Raw genomic sequence first — 23,600 nt, forward strand, 5'->3', positions numbered from 1 at the left:
GTAGAACCAACAGGATTTGGTGGCAGGTTGAATAATATGGGTGCAGTGAGAAAGATGACTCGAGGACTTCGTCTAGGTTATGGGCTTGGGAGATAGGGAGGTTAGTGGTTTTGTCTACAATGATGAGAAGAAGGAGGACAGGGTTTGGGTGAGAGAGGATAAGGAAGTTCAGTTTGAGACATAATTAATTTGAGGTGTTGGCGAGTCATCCAAGTAGATCTTATCTTTAAAGGCAGGAAGAAATGTGAGATCATAAGGAAAGAGAGGTCACAGGTGGACAGGCAGATTTGGAAATCATCTACATAGAGATGGTAATTGAAGTTTTGGGAGTGAATGAGTTCTCCAAGGGAGTGGGTGTAAGGGAAGAATAGAAGGGGACCTAGAACTGAGCCTTGATGGACCCCCTACTATCAGAAGGTGGGTGGCAGAGGAGGAGCCAGCAAAAGAGACTGAGAAGGAGTGGTCAGAGATCTAGGAGAAGAACCAAGAGAGAATAGTGTCAGTAAAACCAAGGTTGAATAAAGAGTTAAGGAAAAGGGGGTGGTCTACAGTGTCAAAGACGGCTAAAATGATTCCATTCAAAAGATTCCATCATAAGAAAATAGGAATGCTACCTTATTAATCAATATAATTTATTGTGCATCTACTGTATCTCTGCACTGAGAATTTGGGAGAGTATAATGGAGGTAAAATGAGCTTACAGTCTATTTTCCTAGTACTGAGTGTAAGGTTCCACAAAAGATTATCATCATTTTGCACTGCAATCTGTTTCTTTTCCCACATTTGTTAAGCACTTACTGTGTGTCAACCACTGTTCTAAGCTACGGGTTAGGTACAAGTTAATTAGGTCAGACATAGTCTCTGTCTCCCATTGGGCTCATAGTCACTAGTAAGACAGAGAAGAGTAACCCCATTTTGCATTTAAGGAAACTGAGGCAGAGAAAAGTTAAGTGACTTTCCTTAGGTCGTAGAACAAGAGATTGTCAGAGCCAGGATTAGAACCTAGGTCCTGACAACCAGACCCACGTTATCTCCACTAGGCCGCTCTGCCTCTCCAGTGTTTTTGACCAACTCCTAAAAGATGAGTGGCTTGGTTTTTGCTCTCGTCGTCCATTGTCTAAGTGTTTTAAACTATGGAATTTGCCAGTTTTTAATGACAAGGTGGAGGAGTTGGGGAAGAGAGAAGGGGAACATTTCAGTGAGCCCGGCTCCACCCCTCATAGCAGCTCTGTGTTCCTCCTCCCCTCTACCACTCTATCCTATGAAGGAATGTTTGTATTAGTGGCGAGATGACACCCCCAGAACCCACCTCTTCTCTGTCCCCTGGAAGGACAGCATAGTTAAGGAAGCAAGAGGGGGAGAGGTCAGCGAGGAAACTGCTGCACCAATGTATTAGCCATTTGGGTGAAGAGGAAAGGATGGATTGTGGAGAAGTTCTGAAGGTAGAACCTACAGGATTTGGTGACACACTGAAAATATGAGTTGAATGAATAATGTCTAGAATACTGTCAATTTAAAAAATAGGGGAGCTCAAACTGAGACTCAAAAATTACTACCATCAGTCTGTGGTGGTCCACTGTAGTTTTCTTTGCTTCTTTCACTGCTGCTGAAATCATAACTTATTTTTTCACTGCTCTATAGTCTCTATGTCAATAGTATAAGATGTATGACGAAAGAGAAAAATATCTCTGATGGCTCCCTATCTCCATCTGAATCAGGCAAAAAATCCTAAGTCATACTAAAGCCTCCTTCTTACCATCCAAACATCACACCAGCCCTAGTACTTGTCACACCAGAGTTTGATGGCAGCATGAGCCTCCTCACTGACTTCCCTGTCTCCAGTCTTCTCCAGTCTTTCTGATTTCTGATCCACACTTCTTTCTACTGCCCAGATCATTTTAAACGTTAATCACTCAATCAATGTTTATTGAGCACTGTACTAAGCACTTGGGAGAGTACAATATTTACGAGCTTACAGATTGATAAATATAAATTACAGCTATATACATATAATTCAATAGTATTTATTGAGTGCTTACTATGTGCAGAGCACAGTACTAAGCGCTTGGAATGAACAAGTCAGCAACAGATAGAGACAGTCCCTGCCGTTTGACGGGCTTACAGTCTAATCAGGGGAGACGGACAGACAAGAACAATGGCAATAAATAGAGTCAAGGGGAAGAACATCTCGTAAAAACAATGGCAACTAAATAGAATCGAGGCAATGTACAATTCATTAACAAAATAAATAGGGTAATGGAAATATATACAGTTGAGTGGACGAGTACAGTGCTGAGGGGATGGCAAGGGAGAGGGGGAGGAGCAGAGGGAAAGGGGGAAAAGAGGGTTTAGCTGCGGAGAGGTGAAGGGGGGTGGTAGAGGGAGTAGAGGGAGAAGAGGAGCTCAGTCTGGGAAGGCCTCTTGGAGGAGGTGAGTTTTAAGTAAGGTTTTGAAGAGGGGAAAAGAATCAGTTTGGCGAAGGTGAGGAGGGAGGGCATTCCAGGACCGCGGGAGGACATGGCCCAGGGGTCGACGGCAGGATAGGTGAGACCGAGGGACGGTGAGGAGGTGGGCAGCAGAGGAGCGGAGCGTGCGGGGTGTGCGGTAGAAAGAAAGAAGGAAGGAGAGGTAGGAAGGGGCAAGGGGATGTAGAGCCTTGAAGCCTAGAGTGAGGAGTTTTTGTTTGGAGTGGAGGTTGATAGGCAACCACTGGAGTTGTTTAAGAACGGGAGTGACATGCCCAGATCGTTTCTGCAGGAAGATGAGCCGGGCAGCGGAGTGAAGAATAGACTGGAGCGGGGTGAGAGAGGAGGAAGGGAGGTCAGAGAGAAGGCTGACACAGTAGTCTAGCCGGGATATAACGAGAGCCTGTAGCAGTAAGGTAGCCGTCTGGGTGGAGAGGAAAGGCCGGATCTTGGCGATATTGTAAAGGTGAAACCGGCAGGTCTTGGTAACGGATAGGATGTGTGGGGTGAACGAGAGAGACGAGTCAAGGATGACATCGAAATTGTGGGCCTGAGAGACGAGAAGGATGGTCGTGCCATCGACGGTAATAGAGAAGTCTGGGAGAGGACCGGGTTTGGGAGGGAAGATGAGGAGCTCAGTCTTGCTCATGTTGAGTTTTAGGTGGTGGGCCGACATCCAGGTGGAGACGTCCCGGAGGCAGGAGGAGATGCAAGCCTGAAGGGAGGGGGAGAGGACAGGGGCAGAGATGTAGATCTGCGTGTCATCTGCGTAGAGATGGTAGTCAAAGCCGTGAGAGCGAATGAGTTCACCGAGGGAGTGAGTGTAAATGGAGAACAGAAGAGGGCCAAGAACTGACCCTTGAGGAACTCCAACAGTTAAAGGATGGGAGGGGGAGGAGGCGCCAGCGAAGGAGACCGAGAATGACCAGCCAGAGAGGTAAGAGGAGAACCGGGAGAGGACAGAGTCCGTGAAGCCAAGGTGAGATAAGGTATGGAGGAGGAGGGGATGGTCGACAGTGTCAAAGGCAGCAGAGAGGTCAAGGAGGATTAGAATGGAGTAGGAGCCATTGGATTTGGCAAGAAGGAGGTCATGGGTGACCTTAGAGAGAGCAGTCTCGGTAGAGTGGAGGGGACAGAAGCCAGATTGGAGGGGGTCTAGGAGAGAATGGGAGTTAAGGAATTCTAAAGTTATATGAGGCTGAGGGGTGAATAAAGGTTGTCAATCCTGTGCATGTTTATCCACTTTTCAAAAAGCTTTAATGGTTCACCAATCCTCCCCTTAACAAGCAGAAACTCCTGCCCAAAGTTGTTGGGTTTTTTCTGCATTAGGTGCTAGATAAATATTATTATTGATTTACTGTTTGATTGCTTTTTTCCATTAGGGAGCTGAAATATATTGGACAAGCCCCACCTCCAATTCTGACTAAGCCAGTAATGCCATTATGAAGAAATCCCGGATCTTAATGAACTTTGCAGGTCAAACATACTTACTAGTGTGCTCTGTGCACAGTACTAAGCACTTTTCAGGGACCAGACCTATTGATGGGCCCTAATGCTTTCAAAAGGTCAGTTAGTGCTGTAACATCACAGTGTGGCTCACTGTACTTTTCTTAATAATAACAGCCATGGTATTTGTTAAGCACCTACTATGCTAAGCCCTGGGGTACATTCAAGATAATCAATCGGGCACAGACCTGGCCCCAAGTCCTGTCTAAGAGAGCCCTGTAGCTAAAGTGCTGCAATGATCATATCAGTTCTGCCATTCTGTGCTTAGAACCAGTGTTGGGATTCCAGGGCTATTCACTGAATGCTATTTTTAAGTAATGAAACATATTGATAATTGCCTCAATCTGGTCTGTCTCTTTTCTTCTTGAAAATAGTGACTATCATGGTATTTCTAAGATCTCTCTTGGCATTTTTTCAGTGTTCCATAGGTTGAAGAAGGGCTCGTTAAGTGTTGAAGTAAGGTGTCCTTTCCATACTTTGGGATTCAGTGATGCAGTTGGTCCAGGTAATTTGCCATTTTTCATCTTTTGACTGATGCAATAACATAACTTTGACAAATGCTATATATTTACCTGGTGGAAGGTTTTGCAGGGCCTCAGTTTTACTCCTAGAAGTTATGTCAAGGAGAGTATTGAAATGCTGCCAGTTTCTCAAAATCCCTCTTTGCCTGTGGCATGGCTGAGCCATCTTCATTCCTCCAAAGTACCATGAGGACATGTACGGAGCCATATACATCTTTAATGATAGGTACAAGTTATTGGAGTTGGGGCATTTTTGCATAGCCTTGGATCTCTTCCTCTTTGGCATCCCTCCACCTGTCACTTGCCACACATAATTTGCCTGTCATGATGTAGGTTTCTGCCAGCATCATTTTTGTCTGAGTCATGAGGTGCTTCAAGATGTTCTTGGAGCAGTAATTGTTTTGCTTCCAGTAGACTTTATCTCTAGTTATCTGCAAACCTTGCAGGTTTTTCCCGGGCAAATCATGATGGTTGTTTTTGCCAGGCCATACTCAATGTCCTGACTGCTGCTTGAAAGCATCATGGAGAAAAGCCTATTCTTTGTTTATATTAGAATTGTAGTTGGATTAGTCTGTTTCAACAAGACTCTTGCAATAGTATTGCAGCATTTCTTGTGGGTGTTTTTGTTCTCCAGGAGCTTAACATTTTGGTGTAAAAGCCATAGAAACAAAGCTGAAGGAGTTACATTTCTCTAAGGCCTATCATCTGATTGCCTTGAAAGTCATCCTAATCTCTCTTAAATTCCTGTTCACATGCATAAGAGCTTCATCATCAGAATCTGCATGTCTATGGGTACAGACCATTGTACTACTCTTGGTGAAATACAACAGAAATAGAAGACAAGGCTCCTGTCTTGAAAAATCTTAGTGGTAGGGGTTGCTTACTGCCATTACAGACTTCTCATTACTCCACCTATGGCTACCCAAATATAAGCATTTTGTAAAACGGCTTTGTTTACCGTGTCTTTTTTTTTGCCTTCTCAATGCTGATACTTCTTTAAAAGATAGTTTAGAAGATTATTTTTTTCTTAAGATGAAAGTTAAAACAGAGGTTGCCATTTGCACGAACTGGTGATTTTAAGGTAGTGTTTACACAGCATTATAAAGCCACTAGCCTAAGAGAACACAACTGTTGGTGATGTGCCCCATTTCCTGCCAATTACACTTACTTGGAGATAAATTAATGGGGTTATTTATAGTCACACAGAAGCTGGGTTTTACATTTTGTTATATGGTATCTGGCTACAGATCTTATGAATAAGTAATTTCTTGAAAATACTCAAATCACTGCCCATTTAAGTCAGAGGCGCTTTTCTAATCTAGATGAAAAGGTGGGCAATGGTGAGACGTGGAGGGCTACTTGATGAGTTTTCATGAACTATTGACTCAGATCCCAAATATTTTGTGATCACAATATTTATTAATAGAATCATGACGTTATTATAGAAAGTGTCCTATGTACTGTTTCCACACCATTTACCCATTCTATTGTACTGTACTCTCCCAAGCACTTAGCACAGTGATCTGTGTACAGTAAGCACTCAAATACCATTAATTGATTACAACACTTAGCTTGCTCTATGGCTCGTCTCCAAAATGATCATTTATATGCTCCATAATTGAGGATTTTCCCACAGTTAGCATCTATTTCTGAAGCATAGTTTGAGTACTGTATTCCTAAGTGCATTTTCAATTGAGGAAATAGAAATCTTAACCATTAGTCATGGGAATAAGATTGCTTAAATTATTGGGATAATTTTTCAGGATACTTATATGACCTCTAAAACATTAGTTATGACCTCTAAAGCATTGGTATTTTAGTTATGACAATACTATCCCTGGATTCTACACTAGGAGTTCATTTTTGATTCCATATTTTAAGTATTCCTTGCTAGCTATCCATCCAGCCATACTGGGAATCCTGTCGCTTTAAACAGTAGACTACTCCAGGGTGAAAAGTTATTTTGTAACTTTGGAGATCCAAAGCTGCACTTTCTTTTGGAAAACACAATGTATTTTTAGAAAGCAATGCCTTCTGGAAAACACAATGTATTTATAAAAAATGACTTATGGTTGGCTGAGTTCAGAGAACTAAGGAAGTGAACTTTGGCAAACAATCTTTCCTATGCTTAACTTCCCATGAGAAGGAAATCTTTTCAAAATCAAGGTTAAGAATTCGAGTGTGTCTGCAATCCGGTTGAGAGGTTTGGCTTGTGTTCCATGCATGGGAGCCATGGAATAATTGAATGATAAATTACATAACAGGAACATATGAACAACTCTGGAATAGGTTATATGACTGATACAGAAACAGGGAGTGAGGGGAGGAGAGGTGAAAGGGAGAAAAGGAAATTTCATATAATAAGGATGGGCAGGCAAACTGCCAGCCAGTGTTGACCAGAGGTCAAGTAAAGAGAAAGAGATGATGGGGTAATGGCCAGTTAATGAGGAAATCCAGGAGATTTTAGCTGTTATGAACCTGAAAAGAACTAAAGAGCTGGTCAAGGATATCTATCACCTGATTGAATGGAGCGATGATTATATCACTCTTGTAAAAATATTTACCTTTGTTGTCCTCTGCTGATCTCAGATCAGTTGTTCAGAGCAGTTCTCCCTACAAAATACTGACAGAAAGGCAAATATGGCTGATTAGCATATGAGGCAGATTGCTCTTACAGGGTTTTCATTTTACTTTTTATGTGGATTTCAAGAAAAACTTAAATTACCACTGGCTGAAGCACAGTTTCAAGCTAGATGCATGAATACTGTAGACGTGCAGGTAGCTGTATAAGTCAAGATATCTCCTGCATGCTGTGACGGTAGATGTTTTCTTCTATTTCAATTTCTGTAAACTGATAAGGTGGAGCCACCATTGTTGTTCTTCTAAATCAGCTTTGTTGGACTCACTGCTCTGCTTTAAAATGACATTTACCTCATGATCTCCTCAAACCGACCACAACACGAAGAGAAGTAGCGTGTTCTAGTGAATAGAACATGGGCCTGCTGTGTGGCCTTGGGCAAGTCACTTAACTTCTCTGGGTCTTAGTTTCCTAATCAGTAAATAGGGGATTAAATTCTTGTTCTTCCTTCTACTTAGATTGTGAGCCCTATGTGGGACAGGGACTATAGCCAACATGATTATCTTGTAGCCATTTATTCATTCAGTCATATTTATTGAAGGCTTACTATATGCAGAGCACTGTACTAAGCACTTGGAAAGTACAATTTTGCAACAGAGACAATACCTACCCAACAATGGGCTCACAGTACGCTAGCGCTTAGTACAGTCCTAGATACATAGTAAACACTTGGAAGATAACATTATCAGTATTATTATTATCATCACACGAGTCTTTTCTAGTGATTCTCTAGCCATACCTGCATTGTGCTCTTTACCTAAATGGTAAATCATTATTGTTTGTCCCCCACATTAGCCTGAAGCCAGGAAATATATGTCTTGCTACTACGGAACTCTCCCAAGTTCTTAGTACCATGCCTAGCACCTAGTGGGTGCTCAATAAATGCCAAATATTGATTGCTGGCATGAGGCATACTGTAAACTCGTTGTGGGCAGGGGACATCTGCTAATTCTGTAATGTTGTACTCTCTCAAGTGCTTAGTACTGTGTTTTGCACATAGTAAGCAGCATGGCCTAATGGCTAGAGCACAGGCTGGGGAGTCAAAGGTCGTGGGTTCTAATACTGGCTTCTCACTTGTCTGCTGGGTGACCTTGGGCAAATCACTTAAATTCTCTGTGCCTCAGTTAACTCATCTGTATAATGGGGATTAAACCTGTGAGCCCCATGTGGGTCAACCTGATTAGCTTGTATCTACCCCAGTATTTAGAACGGTGCTTGGCACATAGTAAGTGCTTAACAAAAACCATCATCATTATTATTATTATAGTAAGTACTCAATAAATATGACTGATTGAAAAATCACTTTAGTCTATCAGTGGGAAGCAGCATGACCTAGTGGAAAGAGCATGGCCCTGGGGTCAGAAGCCCTGGGTTCTAATTACAGCTCTACCACTTACCTGCTTTGTGGTCTTGGGAGAGTCACTTAACTTTTCTGTGCTTCAATTCCCTCATCTGAAAAATGGGAATTCAATACCTGCTCTTAATCCTACTTACTTTCTAGCAGACTGTGAGACCTCATTATCTTGTATCCAGCCCCACGTTTCCCCACTCAGTATCACACCTGGAGAGTTTCCAGTACTCTACCAGTCTTGACTACTTTAAGGAGAGTCAAGCAGAGGCATATCCATTCTATTCCTAGTTTGGGCCGTGGCTAGCGAGTGGAAGGCAATTTGCTACAAGTCAAAACTCACTTGTGCTGGGCAGCAGTGGCATGGGAGAGATTCGAGGGTGAGACTCAAGTTTACTGTGCGGAAGAAGACAATGGTAAACCACATCCATGTTTTACCAAGAAAATTATATGAATACACTACTAGAATGATTGCAGATGGAAAGCAGGGCGTTCTCTGAAACGCATGGGAGATGTGTCACTGAAGTCTCTATAGGTCAGTGACAACTCAACAGCATAAGATAAAACAAGACCCCCACATTTAGTAGAGTGCTTGGCATAAAATGAGTGCTCAATACCACAATTATTATTATTGCTTATTATTAGTCTTTTGAACTATATAATTATGAAAGATAAAGAATGAAGTTTTATGCAACTCCTAACAAGGAGAATGGGCCTGAGACTTCTATACCGAGAACCTATAAAGATCTCTCTTGTCCCTTGGCAATTACGTTTTTGCTGAGGCACGAGGAGTATATAAGAAGAAGCAGTACATAAGTAAGGAGTATATAAGAAGTTTGCATCCTGCTAAAGTACCACCCACCACAATAAATTATAGCTTCTGGACAAATTTCTTTGATCAGATTCCACCAGTCTAAAGCACTAATTTATAGCTTTATGTGTTGCTTTCTTGGATTGGTCCCCAATAACAATAATAACAATAATAACTATGGTACTTATTAAAGCACTTATCATATGCCATTTACTCTATTAAGCATTGAAAGAGCATGGAGTCATAGAGTTAGAGAACCAGGGAGTCAGAGAACCAGGGTTTTAATCCCAGCTCCACCACTTGTCAGCTATGTGACTTTGGGCAAGACACTAAACTTCTGTGCCTCAGTTTTCTCATCTGTAAAAGGAGGATTTAAATACTATTCTCTCTCTGTGAGCCGGAGACTGTATCCAACCTGATTATCTTGTTTCCCCTCCAGTACTTAGAACAGTGCTTGGTGCATAATAAGCATTTAACAATTTCCACAGTTTAATCATTCAATAACTACCATAGTTTGATTCTTTCTACCCTCCTAAAAGTAAGGTGGCTTGATATACTTAGAACAGTGCTTGGCATATAGTAAGTGCTTGACATATACCATCATTATTATTAATAGTGGGAAACTCACAAGACTATTTAGGCATAGTATGAAATATCTTAATCAATTGTTCCCACCAGACAACAAAATACATTTTTAACAGTCAACGGTTCAATTTAACAAAAAACCAGACATAACCACTGTCTACAGCAACTAAGAATCCCAGTCAATAAATTTTTATGTGTTTCATCTTAAGAAAGATTAATGGCCTAAATTAGTTTACAAAAGAGGTGTATATGTCTCTGTTTCTAATCTTTGAAAAAATCTTTGCATGCACTTTGCAAGATGTGGCATTGCTGTCCACTTATTCACTTGTTGCACTTTATATCCCATGAATGTAATGGACTGGGAGAGAGGGAAAGTGGTGTAGGGCAGACCAGTAACAATATAACCAATTCCCGTGTGCAGGCTCTTAGACCCAAAGGCTCCGAACCAAGATGCATCCATTACTCTCAGCATCTGATGGGAGACATCACCATTATGGCATATGTACACATCCAATGCTATGGATAGCGATATGGATGGAAGCAGCATCGTTTAGTGGAAGGAGCACGGGTATGGGAGACAGAGGTAGAGGGTTCTAATCCCAGCTTCTGCATTTGTCAGCTGTGTGACCTTGGGCAAGTCACTCAACTTCTCTGTGCCTCAGTTACCTCATCTGTAAAATGGGGATTAAGACTGTGAACCCCACATGGAACAACTTTATTATCTTGTATCTCCCCCAGCCCTTAAAACAGAGCTTGGTACATAGTAAGCGCTTAACAAATACCATCATGATTATTAATCCCAGTTCCGCCCTTTGTCTGCTGTATGATCTTGGGCAAGCCACTTAACTTCTCTGTGCTTCATTTACCTCATCTATAAAATGGGGATGAAGACTGTGAGCCCCACGAGGGATCAAACTGATTACCTTGTATCTGCCCCAGTGCTTAGAACAGTGCTTGGCGCATATTAAATGCTTAATAAATACTGTTATTATTATTAGGTGATTTTTAACTATGTTTCTGAGTGTGTCTGACTAGGCCCATGAAGTTTGTTACTTTTCACTGTCCTTATGCTTAGGGGCACACTTCTTTGAACTTCTTACTCCATGTCCCGTTTTGGCTAAAACTCCAGGGAGCTTATTGCAGCCCGGATCCAGGAGTTGCAAACAGTAATTGCAATGCCACAACCAGGGATAACTTTTTGTATGTCCAAATGTGGACTATGGATCCTGAAATTGCTTTTCAGCCACATGTACACACTCTGTGATGTCAGTATGGCATAGTGGATAGAGCCCGGGCCTAGGAGTTAGAAGGACCTGGGTTAGAGAAGCAGCGTAGCTCAGTGTCAAGAGCCTGGTCTTTGGAGTCAGAGGTCATTGGTTCAAATCCTGGCTCTGCCACTTGTCAGCTGTGTGACTGTGGGCAAGTCACTTCACTTCTCTGTGCCTCACTTACCTCATCTGTAAAATGGGGGTTAAGACTGTGAGCCTCACGTGGGACAACCTGATTGCCCTGTATCTACCCCAGCACTTAGAACAGTGCTCTGCACATAAATAAAATAAAATAAATGGTGGCATTTGTTAAGCGCTTACTATGTGCAAAGCACTGTTCTAAGCACTGGGGGATACAAGGTGATCAGGTTGTCCCATGTGGGGCTCACAGTTTTAATCCCCATTTTACAGATGAGAGAACTGAGGCACAGAGAAGTTGTGTCTTGCCCACAGTCAGACAGTTGACAAGTGGCAGAGCCGGGATTCGAACGCATGACCTCTGACTCCCAAGTCTGGACTCTTTCCACTGAGCCATGCTGCTTCAATAGTGTTGATATTTGTTAAGCGTTTACTATATGCAGAGCACTGTTCTAAGCACTGGGGTAGATACAGGGCAATCAGGTTGTCCCACGTGTGACTCACAAGTCTTAATCCCCATTTTACAGATGAGGGAACTGAGGCACAGAGAAGTTGTGACTTGCCCACAGTCACACAGCTGACAAGTGGCAGAGTGGGGATTCGAACCCATGACCTCTGACTCCCAAGCCCAGGCTCTTTCCACAGAGCCATAGTAAGCGCTTAACAAATACCAACATTATTATTATTATTATTATCCCAGATCTGCCACTTGTCTGCTGTATGACCTTGGGAAAGTTGTTTCACTTCTCTGTGCCTTAGTTATCCTTTCTGTAAAATGGGGATTAAAACTATGAGTGCTGTGTGGGACAGGGACTATTTGCAACCCGATTATCTTATATCTTAAATCCCCTCCCAGCCCCACACCACTTATGTACATATAATTTATTAGTATTAATCTCTGTCTTACCCTCAAGACTGTAAGGTCCTTGTGGGCTGGGAATGCTCACCTCCTTACAGCTCACCTCCTCTTCCTCCAAGAGGCCTTCCCAGACTGAGCTCCCCTTCTTTCTCTACTCCCTCTACTGCCCCCCTTCGCCTCTTTGCAGCTAAACCCTCTTTTCCCCCCATTTCCCCTCTGCTCCTCTCCCTCTCCCTTCCCATCCCCTCAGCACTGTACTCGTCTGCTCAACTGTATATATTTTCATTACCCTATCTATTTTGTTAATGAAATGTACATCACCTTAATTCTGTTTATTTGCTATTGTTTTAATGAGATGTTCATCCCCTAGATTCTATTTATTGCTATTGTTCTTGTCTGTCTGTCTCCTCCGATTAGACTGTAAGCCCGTCAAAGGGCAGGGACTGTCTCTGTTACCGATTTGTACATTCCAAGCACTTAGTACAGTGCTCTGCACATAGTAAGCACTCAATAAATACTATTGAATGAATGAATGAATGAATGCATCTGTTGTACTGTTATATTCTCCCAAACGCTTAGTACAATGCTCTGCACACAGTAAACACTCAATAAATTTGATTGATTGATCTATCCCAGATCTTTGTACATTGCCTGGCATATAGTAAGTGCTTAACAAATATGACTATTATTATTATTATTGAAATAGGAAAGAGAGTTATAAACATATAGTGAGCTGATTGGTCAGAGCTTTCAGACAAGTCTTATCCTAGAATCGTTTGGGTAATTATAAGTCTGGCAAGTCAGCCTAGGCCCATGTTAGCCTTGTCTGCAAGGAACATACTCAGGAGTTTTAATTCCTTATTCCTATCTCACTATCTGCTTTGGGCAAATGGCTGAATATGCCATTTCATACCATAATATTGGCACAGAAACATTGTCCACTAACAAGCTTACAAAGGCCATTATGCCAATATCCTTCCCTGGGTTGTGACCAAAGAGTTAAAGCCCAATTGAACTTTACTTAATAATGCATCATTTGTGGAAGCATCTTTTTGTTAGCATGGAAAAAACTGCCCATCCCCGTGGTAGACAGAATTCTATTATGAGGTGTTTACATCTGTGATGCAAAAATCTATAGCATGATATTCTTTAAAATGTAGTAGTCCAATTTTATGTCCTCCAGATTAGACGTCAAGGAGAAGAAACAAATCACAATCTTAGTTATTCATGGTAATTGGGTCTGGGAAAAAAATGAAATTCCCACATGTTTCAGGACTTGTATGTTAGCCATTCATTTCCCCTACCTGCAAGACAGCTATATGCAACACAACTGACCAATTGGAGTTTCTCTTCTTTAACCTCCCCTACCCCTTCTTTGGTGGAAACATCACATATACTGTAAAATTATCAAGAGACAGGAAGCAGGAAGTAAAAGATGGAAAATTTAATGACCTGGGAACCCACAAACTGGGTAATAAGCTCTGAGATAAGAATGAGCTAAAATTATAAATCCATCAAAGTGAGAGCCCAAGTCTTCTAATTATGATGCACGTTCCCAACCACCTAGTTCAGTGTTCTTTACACTGAAGACATTCAATTGTAAGCTCCTGTGTACAGGGAGCATGTGTGCCTACTCCATCATATTGTACTCTCCTGAACACTTAGTATAGTGCTTGGGCACACAGGAAGCGATCAATAAACACCACTGATTGATAGGAAATAACTTGCATCTGAAAGGTGCTTAATTTTCCCCAAGAACTTTGACATCAAACCTTTCTTTCTCACAACATTCTTCTGAGGTAAGGAGAGGCAGGCTTTACTCAGTCCTCTTTTACAGATGAGGGAAATGCAACCCAGAGAAGGTGTGAATTACTAAAGTCAAACAGCAGCCCCAAAGTCCACAGTATAAGGATGCATAATTGAATTGCATTGGATAATGAGAAAACAAGAGAGATACAAGTATTTACCCAACCATATTTATCAAGCAATTACTATGTACAGAGTAGACTGTAAGCTTCCTTTGGCCAGGGAATGTGTCTGTTAATTTGTTGTACCAAGCACTTAGTACAGTGCTCTTTATGCAGTAAGCACTCAATCAATGTGATTGATTGATACTGTACTAAGCACTTATGAGAGTATAATAGATTTGATAGGCAGTATCTCTGCCTTCGAGAATTTTGCATTCTCACTATCATTTTAGTGTATCAGGAAGAACTTTACAAATTCCATCCAGTGGGTTTTCATCTGACGGAAGTTGTTCTAATCTCTCCTAAAAGTGAAGAAATCCCTACTCTCTGACAGAAATATGTCCGAATGTTCTTACAGCTGACAGTTACTTGAATTGGTGTACTACATTAATTTAGAATAGTGAAGGGGAAACAGTCTGACAGCAGATGTTAAACAGACCACGTTTTCTGTTAGCTTATTACAGTAGTCACCAAGGAACTGCTGTAACATAGATTTTAAACAAAGAAGATAGAGTTGCCCAATTAAAAAATGTTTGTCCTTCCACAAAATAGAAATCAGGGTGAAACTAATTATCATTCATTAGTCCATCTTCAGGATGAAATGAACAGGTTGAGATGATATATGGTCTGATGTTGGAACACGGGCCTGGGAGTCAGAAAGACCTGGATTCTAATCCCTGCTCTTCCACTTGTCTGTTGGGTGACTTCTCTGTGTCTCAGTTACTTCATCTGTAAAATGGGGATTAATTGATTAATTCAATTGTACTTAATGAGTGCTAACTGTGTGCAGAGCACATACTAAGTACTTGGGAAGTATACTATGAGCCCCATGTTGGACAGGGACTGTGTCCATCCTGATTAGCTTGTATCTATCCCAGAGCTTAGAATAGTGCCTGACATATATTAAGTGCTAAAGTGTGGCTTAGTGGCAAGAGCACGGGCTTGGGAGACAGAGATTGTGGGTTCTAATCCTGATTCCGCCACTTATCAGCTGTGTGACGTGGGCAACTCGCTTAACTTCTCTGTACCTCAGTTACCTGATCTGTAAAATGGGGATTAAGACTGTGAGCCCCACGTAGGACAACCTGATTACCTTATAACCATTCCAGTGTTTAGAACAGTGCTTGGCACATAGTAAGCGCTTAACAAATATCATCATTATTACCATAAAAAAAAAGGTTCCTGAGTTTTGAGGTGGTACTGGGGTCACACTAATGAAGTCCTTAAGTTCCTACCACAGAAAATTCAGATTCTTATTGATGAGCATGTTGGATGGTTACTGTTGTTCTTCCACACCACATCAGGCCGTATGCAGTTTTGGTGATAAAACCCACTACCCATTTACAGAAAAGTCAAAGGGGGCTTCCTATCTTGCTGAGTTCTGCAGATGGGTAGGCTCCTTGAGGGCAGGAACTGTTTCTTATGCTCCTGTTTACTTCCTGAAACTCATAGTACAAGACTCAGCACATAATAGGCTCTCAATAAGTACTATTGATTGATTGATTGAAAAGGCCTCAGGGCAGGAAGAGAGGACATTAGGCATGTATTGTAGGATAGTTCAAAATTAATTTCCACTTAAACGAGTTCCCAGATGTCTTTGTTGACTCCATGCATTGTCTCTAGTCCCCTGTTTTAGTGGGGTTTGAGGAAAGTTGTACCCAATGATGAATGCCAATGTGTTTCATGTCCTGGTGCTGCTTTTAGAGAGAAAAACAAACCCAGCAGGGTTTTACCACTTCTTCCAATATTCTAATTAGGGAGAATACTTTCACCCCTGTTTCAAAAATCTCATAGCTCATCTTGTGTCACTGATCTAAAGCATAAGGCATGTTAAGTAGGGAATGAAGACCTCCTCCTTCTAACCTCCAAACCCCCACAAACACAAGCCATTGTTTCGAGCTTTTTGGTTTTAGAGAATTAAATTTTCACTTGGGGATGCATGGGTACCCTCATCTCTTTCAACACCACTCTCGCCACTGAACTCAACTCACTCACTCCCCTATCCCTTTATTGATCTAGTACCTCTAACACACAGCCCTCTACAGTCTACCTCCTTTGCTCCTATGTTCAGCCGCAAAGTGTTGCTGGAGGAAATCTAGATATCTGGCAGATTACAATCACTTCAAGTTTATCCTTGCATGCTTTAACTCTTTTCTCTCCTCTGCCTGGCAATTCTATTTCCCCACCCTTATTGAGTCCCATGCCCATCGCCCTCGCCAGTTGTTCTGATATTTAACGTCCTCCTCAAGGCCCCTGTCCCCATACCTTACCTATCCCTTGCTCACAATGATCTGGCCACTTACTCTCAGTCTTGTTGATGAAGTATCGGGCATGATGTCCTGAAAATTTCCCATGCCCCTCTCCAGTCCCTCCCCTCTCCTGCCCCTTTTCTTCATTTCTCCTATCTTTCCCAGCATTACTGTTAAAGGAGATTTCCTGCCTTCTCTCAAAATCCAGCCCCTCTACCTGAGCATCTGATCCCATTCCTTTGCACCTCATCAAAGCACTTGCCACCTCCCTTTTTCCCTCCCTCCCTGCAGTCTTCAACTGTTCACTCTCCAATAGCTTCTTCCCCATTGCTTTGAAACATGGTCAATCTCCCCATCCTAAAAAAACCCTCCCTTGACCATTTGTCTACCTCCAGTTATTGTGCCATCTCCCTCCTACAAGCAGTGTGGCTTAGTGGATAGGGCACGGGCTTGGGAGTTAGAGGTTATGGGTTTGAATCCCAGCTCTGCCACCTGGCAGCTGTGTGACTGTGGGCAAGTCACTTCACTTCTCTGTGCCTCAGTTACCTCATCTGTAAAATGGGGATTAACTGTGGCCTCATGTGGGACAACCTGATTACCCTGTATCTACCCCAGCACTTAGAACAGTGCTCTGCTCATAGTAAGCACTTAACAAATAACATTATTATTACTTATCAGCAGTGTGACTTTGGGCAAGTCACTTAACTTCTCTGTGCCTCTGTTACCTCATCTGAAAAATGGGGATTAAGACTGTGAGTCTATGTGGGACAACCTAATTACCTTGTAACTACCCAGGACTTAGAACAGTGCTTGTCACATAGTAAGTGCTTGACAAATACCATCATTATTATTACTATTATTATTATTATTACTCCTCTCCAAACTCCTTGAGTGAACTGTCTACACCTGCTGCCCCAAGTTCCTCTCCTCCAATTCAACCCTTGATCCCCACCAATCTGGCTTCTGACCTCCTTCAATCTGCAGAATCCACCCTCTCAAAGGTTACCAATAGTCTCCTTCTTGCCAAATCCAATGGCCTCTACTCCATCCTAATCCTCCTCGACCTCTCTGCTGCCTTTGACACCGTTGACCACTCCCTTCTCCTGGAAACATTATCCAACCTTGGCTTCGCTGACGCTGTCCCTCTCCTGGTTCTCCTCCTATCTCTCTATCCTCTCATTTTCAGCGTCTTTTGCAGGCCTCTCTTCTGGCTCCCATCCCCTAACTGTGGGTGCCCCTCCAGGATCAGTTCTGGGTCCCCTTCTTTTCTCCATTTACACCCACTCCCTTGGAAAACTCATTTGCTCACACAGCTTCAACTACCACCTCTATGCTGATGTCATCCAAATCTACATCTCCAGCTCGGATCTCACTCTCTCTCTCTGCGCTCTCGCAATTCCTCCTGCCATGAAGACATCACTCCTTGGATGTCCTCCTGTCATCTCAAACTTAACATGGCTAAAACTGAACTTATCTTCCCACTCAAACCCTGTCCTCCAGCTAACATTCCCATCACTGTTGATGACACCACCATCCTTGCTGTATCACAAACCCATGACCTGGACACTATCCTTGACACCTCTCTCTCATTCAACCCATATTATTCAAGCCATCACTAAATCCTGTCAGTTCTACCTTCACAACCCCTTCCTCTCCATCCAAACTGCTACCACATTAATGCAAGCACTTATCCTATCCCACCTTGATTATTTTATCAGCCTCCTTGCTGATCTCCCTGCCTCTCTCTCACTACTTCAGTCCATGTTCCATTCTGCTACACAGATCATATTAATAGTAATAATGATAATAATGATGGCTTTGTTAAGTGCTTACTATGTGCCAAGGACTGTTCTAAGCACTGGGGTAGATACAAAGTAATCAGGTGATTCCAAGTGGGGCTCACAGTCTTCATCCCCATTTTACAGACAAGGTAACTGAGGTCTAGAGAAGTGAACTGGCTTGCCCAAGCTCACACAGCAGACAAGTAGCAGAGCCAGGATTAGAACCCACGTCCTCTTGCTCCCAAGCCCATGCTCTTGACACTAAGCCACGCTCCTTCTTGTGAAGTGACTGTCCAACCTGATTTGCTTGTATCCACCCTTAAAATAAAAAAGAAAGCTGCACATGATGATAATTGTAGTATTTAAGTGCTTACTATAAGCCAGGCCCCCTCTCAGGGTCACACCTGTAGAGTTTCCAGTACTCTACCAGTCTCGAGTACTTGAGGGACAGTCAAAAAGAGGCCTACCCTTTACATTACAGTGGCTTGGGCAGTGGCTAGAGAGTGGAAGGTAATCTACCATAAGTCAAAACTCACCTGTAGTGGGTAGCGAGAAAGTTTACTGCGAGGAAGGAGACAATGGTAAACCACTTCTGTACTTTTACCAAGAAAATTCTGGCTACACTACCAGAACAATTGCAGATGGAAGTGGGGCGTTCTGAGAGAGATGTCCATGGAGTTGCATAGGTTGGAGGCGACTTGACAGCATAAGACAAGACAGTATGCCGCAACACTCTGGGCATGCCACTCCCCTTCTTAAAAACCTCCAGTGGTTGCCTATCAACCTCCGCACAAAACAAAAACTCCTCACTCTAGGCTTCAAGGCTCTCCATCACCTTGCCCCTTCCTACCTCTCCTCCCTTCTCTCTTTCTACTGCCCACCCCGCATGCTCTGCTCCTCTGCCGCCCACCTCCTCACTGTCCCCCGTTCTCGCCTATCCCGCCATCGACCCTTGGGCCATGTCCTCCCGTGGTCCTGGAATGCCCTTCCTCCTCAACTCCACCAAACTAATTCTCTTCCCCTCTTCCAAACCCTACTTAAAGCTCACCTCCTCCAACAGGCCTTCCCAGACTGAGCTCCCCTTTTCCCTCTGCTCCCTCTACCCACCCTTCACCTCTCAGCAGCTAAACCCTCTTCTCCCCCCTTTCCCTCTGCTCCTCCCCCCGCCCATCCCATCCCCTCAGCACTGTACTCGTCCGCTCAACAGTATATATCTTCATTACCCTATTTATTTTGTTAATGAGATGTACATCACCTTGATTCTATTTATTTGCTATCCATTGTTCTTGTCTGTCTGTCTCCCCTGATTAGACTGTAAGCCTGTCAAAGGTCAGGGACTGTCTCTATCTGTTACCGATTTGTACATTTCAAGTGCTTAGTACAGTGCTATCTCTGCACATAGTAAGCACTCAATAAATACTATTGAATGAATTAATGAATGAATGCAATGTTCTAAATTCTGGGGTGGATGCAAGCAAATGAGATTGAACATAGCCCGGTCCCATGTGGGAATCACAGTCTCAATCCTCATTTTACAAATGAGGGAACTGAGGCACAGAGAAGTGGAGTGACTTGCCCAAGATCACACAACAGACAAGAAGCGGAGCTGGGATCAGAACTCAGGTCCTCTGACTCCCAAGCACAAGCTCTAACCACTAGGCCACGCTGCTTCTCATGATGGTCAGACCAGCTGAAAACTGGACTTTTTCAAACAGGATGTCAAAGCAATTTGAGGTGGCAGAACTCTGAGGCTCTTGTATTTTCGTCATGGTGGGGAACAAGAGAGAAACCAAGATCCTGGCAGGAGGACAAAAGCCCCTGACCTAGCCTCAGAGATTGCGCAGGATAAGCGAAGACCTAGGCGGGCCCCAGAGTTTGGCTAGGGAGAGAGATAAGCAGTGTGGCCTAGTGGATACAGATCGAGCCTGGGAGTCAGGAGACCCTAGGTTCTAGTCCTGGCTCCACCACTTGTCTACTGTGCGACTTTGGGCAAGTCGCTTCACTTCTTTGTATGTCAGTTACCTCTTTGTGCCTCAGGGAGTGTGTCCAGCCCAATTAGCTAGTATCCATCCCAGTGCTTGTACAGTGCACGGCACACCTTAAGTGCTTAATAAATACCCGTATTCTTATTGTTCACTTATTGCAGTGTTATGCATACAGTAAGTTTTCCAGTACCACTGAAAGATCTCTGGTATTCCAGTGGGATAAGCAGAGCCCGTTGTTGGGCAGGGATTGTCTCTATCTGTTGCTGAATTGTACATTCCAAGTGCTTAGTACAGTGCTCTGCACATAGTAAACACTCAATAAATACGACTGAATGAATGAAAACCAACAGGCCTGTAGGGTCGGGGTGAGAGGCATCTCCAGTCCAGCTCTGTAGTTCTGAGGATTTAGATGAGCTCATATTTGGATCCCCTGTATGGCCCTGATGTCATTCATTCATTCATTCAATAGTATTTATTGAGCACTTACTATGTGCAGAGCACTGTACTAAGCGCTTGGAATGAACAAGTCGGCAACAGATAGACAGTCCCTGCCGTTTGACGGGCTTACAGTCTAATCGGGGGAGAGGGACAGACAAGAACAATGGCAATAAAGTCATCCCCAGGGCCCAGCAGAGATAAGCAGACCAACTGTTGCACCTCAGAGTTGTGGCCTCTGTGATTTCTGAAGCTATCAAGATGGTGGCTCCACAGTCGGCTGCCTCCATTCAACTCTCAGGGACAGGGTGTGGAACGACAGTTGTCCATGTTGTCAGAAAGCTCTGGGAGCTAGTTATGGGCAGGAGATTTCTGCTAATTCTGTTGTGTCATACTCTCCCGATCACTTACTACTGTGCTCTGCAAATAGTAAGCACTCGATAAATACGATCGATTGATTGGAGCACATCTCCAGCTCCAATTCACTGGGGTGCCTATCTTCACCTTCAAGAAGTGGGAGATAATTTTGCTAACAGTGACTACGTGAATAAGTGAAACTGATTTTCTCTGATTAAGGTGAAAATGAATGACTTGTAAACATCATTGTTACATTTACTATATATGCTCATATTTGTATTTTTCTGCCATATAAAAGGAGATTTATTGATGTAATTTCTCAATCAATCAATGGTATTTATTGAGCAGTTACTGGTAGGTAGAGCACTGTACTAACGGTTTGGAGACTACAAAATAACAACTTTGGTAAACACTTTCACTGCCCACAAGGAGTCTCTGCAGAGCCTTTTTCTGAAAGAATCTTCCAGAATGAAGTTTCAGTAACTCTTTATTGGGTTAAGTGAATATTCACAGAAAGTGCTCTATAAATATCAACAAAGGCAGCAGGGGAGCAGACATCTAAGTTAAGAAAAGAAAACTGCCAGGAGGTTGTAGGCCAAGCCCGCTGTTGCCACCACTCCGCAGCTGTACACAAGCTCCTTGCTGCAGGCATCCAGTGAATAATGAGAAATTTTAGGACCACCTCCTGTCCCTTACCCACTCTCCTGTATCTGAGCCATACAGCTAGGTTTGGAAGTATGGAAGTCAATAATTTTACCCTTTTTTCTTTCAGGGAAAAAAACAATTTCTCATACTCCAACAAAATTTGTACATGTGTGACACATTCAGACATACAAATGTGCATACATTTACATGTCTTTTTAGCTTTGCTTTCTGTGAGCATAGCTGGAGCGATATGCTAGCTTTTTGAATTGCTTCTCCTGGCGTCTCAGCGTAGCTACTCTTTGTATTTAGAGTTAGAGACATTTTTGATGCTTACAAAAATAAAATGTGTGTTTCAGTGCCAAGGGGAGAAGGAAACATATGTGCTAATGTTCTGCTGCAGGAAGTAATGGGCAATAAGGCTATTTCTGAGGCAATAAAAGTTTCATTTATTTCCTAGTTCCTTTTTCCTTACTTGCAGTTCATTTGAAACTTTCTGTGCTTTCCCAGACAACAACAGGAGGAGTAGAAAAATTGTGCATTTCCAGTTCTGAATCTTGCAACCAAATGTCCTCAAAGGAAGATAAACCTGGATCGTTGTGTCTAACCTTTCATGATAGTTGGTCAACCAAATCAAACTGAAATCATGACGCTTATTTCCGTGTTTCAGAAATGCATCGACAGCTCTGGGGGAAAGAGCAGGTGACATGGATGACTAAAATGGAACAAGCAATCCCGTGGGGGCTAAAATCCCAGCAGGCCTCCTCTTGTGTGGGCTGTTTTTACTACATCTGGCTCTAAGGGACTTCTTGCTTGCTTGGAACTTGCCCAAACCAAGAGCTGCCCAGAGTTATTTGGGAGAGGCACAGATGGAAGAAGAGGAGTTTCTGTCTGACCTCACTTCCGCAACTCCCAGGTGTTCACACCGGGATTTCCTGGAAATGATTCCAGAGCCCATCCAACCTTGCAAATAGGTTGAAATGCTCTCCTCTCCAGCTACCAACAAGCCTCTTCACTGGCATGGGCTAATATGGTCACTGAACCTCTGGAGACCTCTCAAAAAGAAGACTGCCCTATTATGAAGATATTTCAGGGAGCAAATGTGAAAATAAACACACTCATGCAACCAAGAGGCCTGGCAAGTTACTGTAAGAGAATGAGGTAGAATTTCCTGCAGTGAGGGATACATTAAATCTGGGAAATCTCTGCACCAACCTGTTTGGGTTAAACTATCTTCAGGAATCTTACTTAAATGAGTTTTGTCCACTGTAATTTAATAGTAACTTGAATTATATAACACTTTTACTTCTCCAAAGAACTTTCTTATCAATGACCTCATTTTCTCCCCATAATGTCAACACACTGATATAGAAAGAGGTTGATAATATTCTCCTTCTCTTACCAATGAGGAAACTGGGACTTAGAAATGGTAATTGACTTACTTGCCTGAGGCCAGGCATCAGTAGAACTAGATTCACCTTTTCAGACTTGTGGAGCATTGGTCCATATGGCCTCTGAATCCATTGCTCAAGTCTTCTGCTAGGAGTGAAGGATGAACTTCAGGTCTGGAAACCTAGCACAGCATTTGATTCTATGACCAGTGGCTTGCTCGGTGCCAGTCCTCCTCTCTCGTCCTTCCCTGCTAGCCACGTCCTGACAAAGGAGTTGAGTGCAATGAGCAAGCACTGGGAAGGGGGTGCAGCCTCTTGATAAGTGTATGCATTGTCTCAATCACCATTAGCTTGCTATAGGGAAGAACTAGGAGTCCTGAATTCCAGAAGAAATCCTCTTTCCAGGGGACCAAAGCAGAGTCTAAGAATGGAGATTATAGGAAGCTAAGATGCTTTTTTTGTTGTTGTTTAAGAAGAGACCATACTCTCTGGCAAAAGTAATTTCCCCATGCTGTGCCTGAAGCTGAAATAAAATGTCAACATCAAGCTTTATACGCTTATCCAATTTGGGATTAAAAACATATTCCACCTCTTTCTTCCCTGATTGTTTCTCTACTGTGCTGATTGTCCAGTGTTCTTGGGTTTTCTTTTCTT

General features: G+C 42.9%; 1 long non-coding RNA gene across 1 annotated transcript in view; it reads left to right on the forward strand.

Moving 5' to 3' along the window:
* LOC120638416 overlaps nucleotides 1-22,685 on the forward strand; it is a 107,669-nt gene extending 84,984 nt beyond the window's left edge. The window contains exons 2-3 of the long non-coding RNA XR_005660074.1: nucleotides 4,390-4,476; nucleotides 22,226-22,685. This is a non-coding gene — a long non-coding RNA (uncharacterized LOC120638416). The remainder of the gene's footprint in view (nucleotides 1-4,389; nucleotides 4,477-22,225) is intronic.
* The last annotated feature ends 915 nt before the right edge of the window (nucleotides 22,686-23,600 follow it).

Source organism: Ornithorhynchus anatinus, chromosome 1 (genome assembly GCF_004115215.2).
Source record: "Ornithorhynchus anatinus isolate Pmale09 chromosome 1, mOrnAna1.pri.v4, whole genome shotgun sequence".
Classification (NCBI taxonomy): Eukaryota; Metazoa; Chordata; class Mammalia; order Monotremata; family Ornithorhynchidae; genus Ornithorhynchus; species Ornithorhynchus anatinus.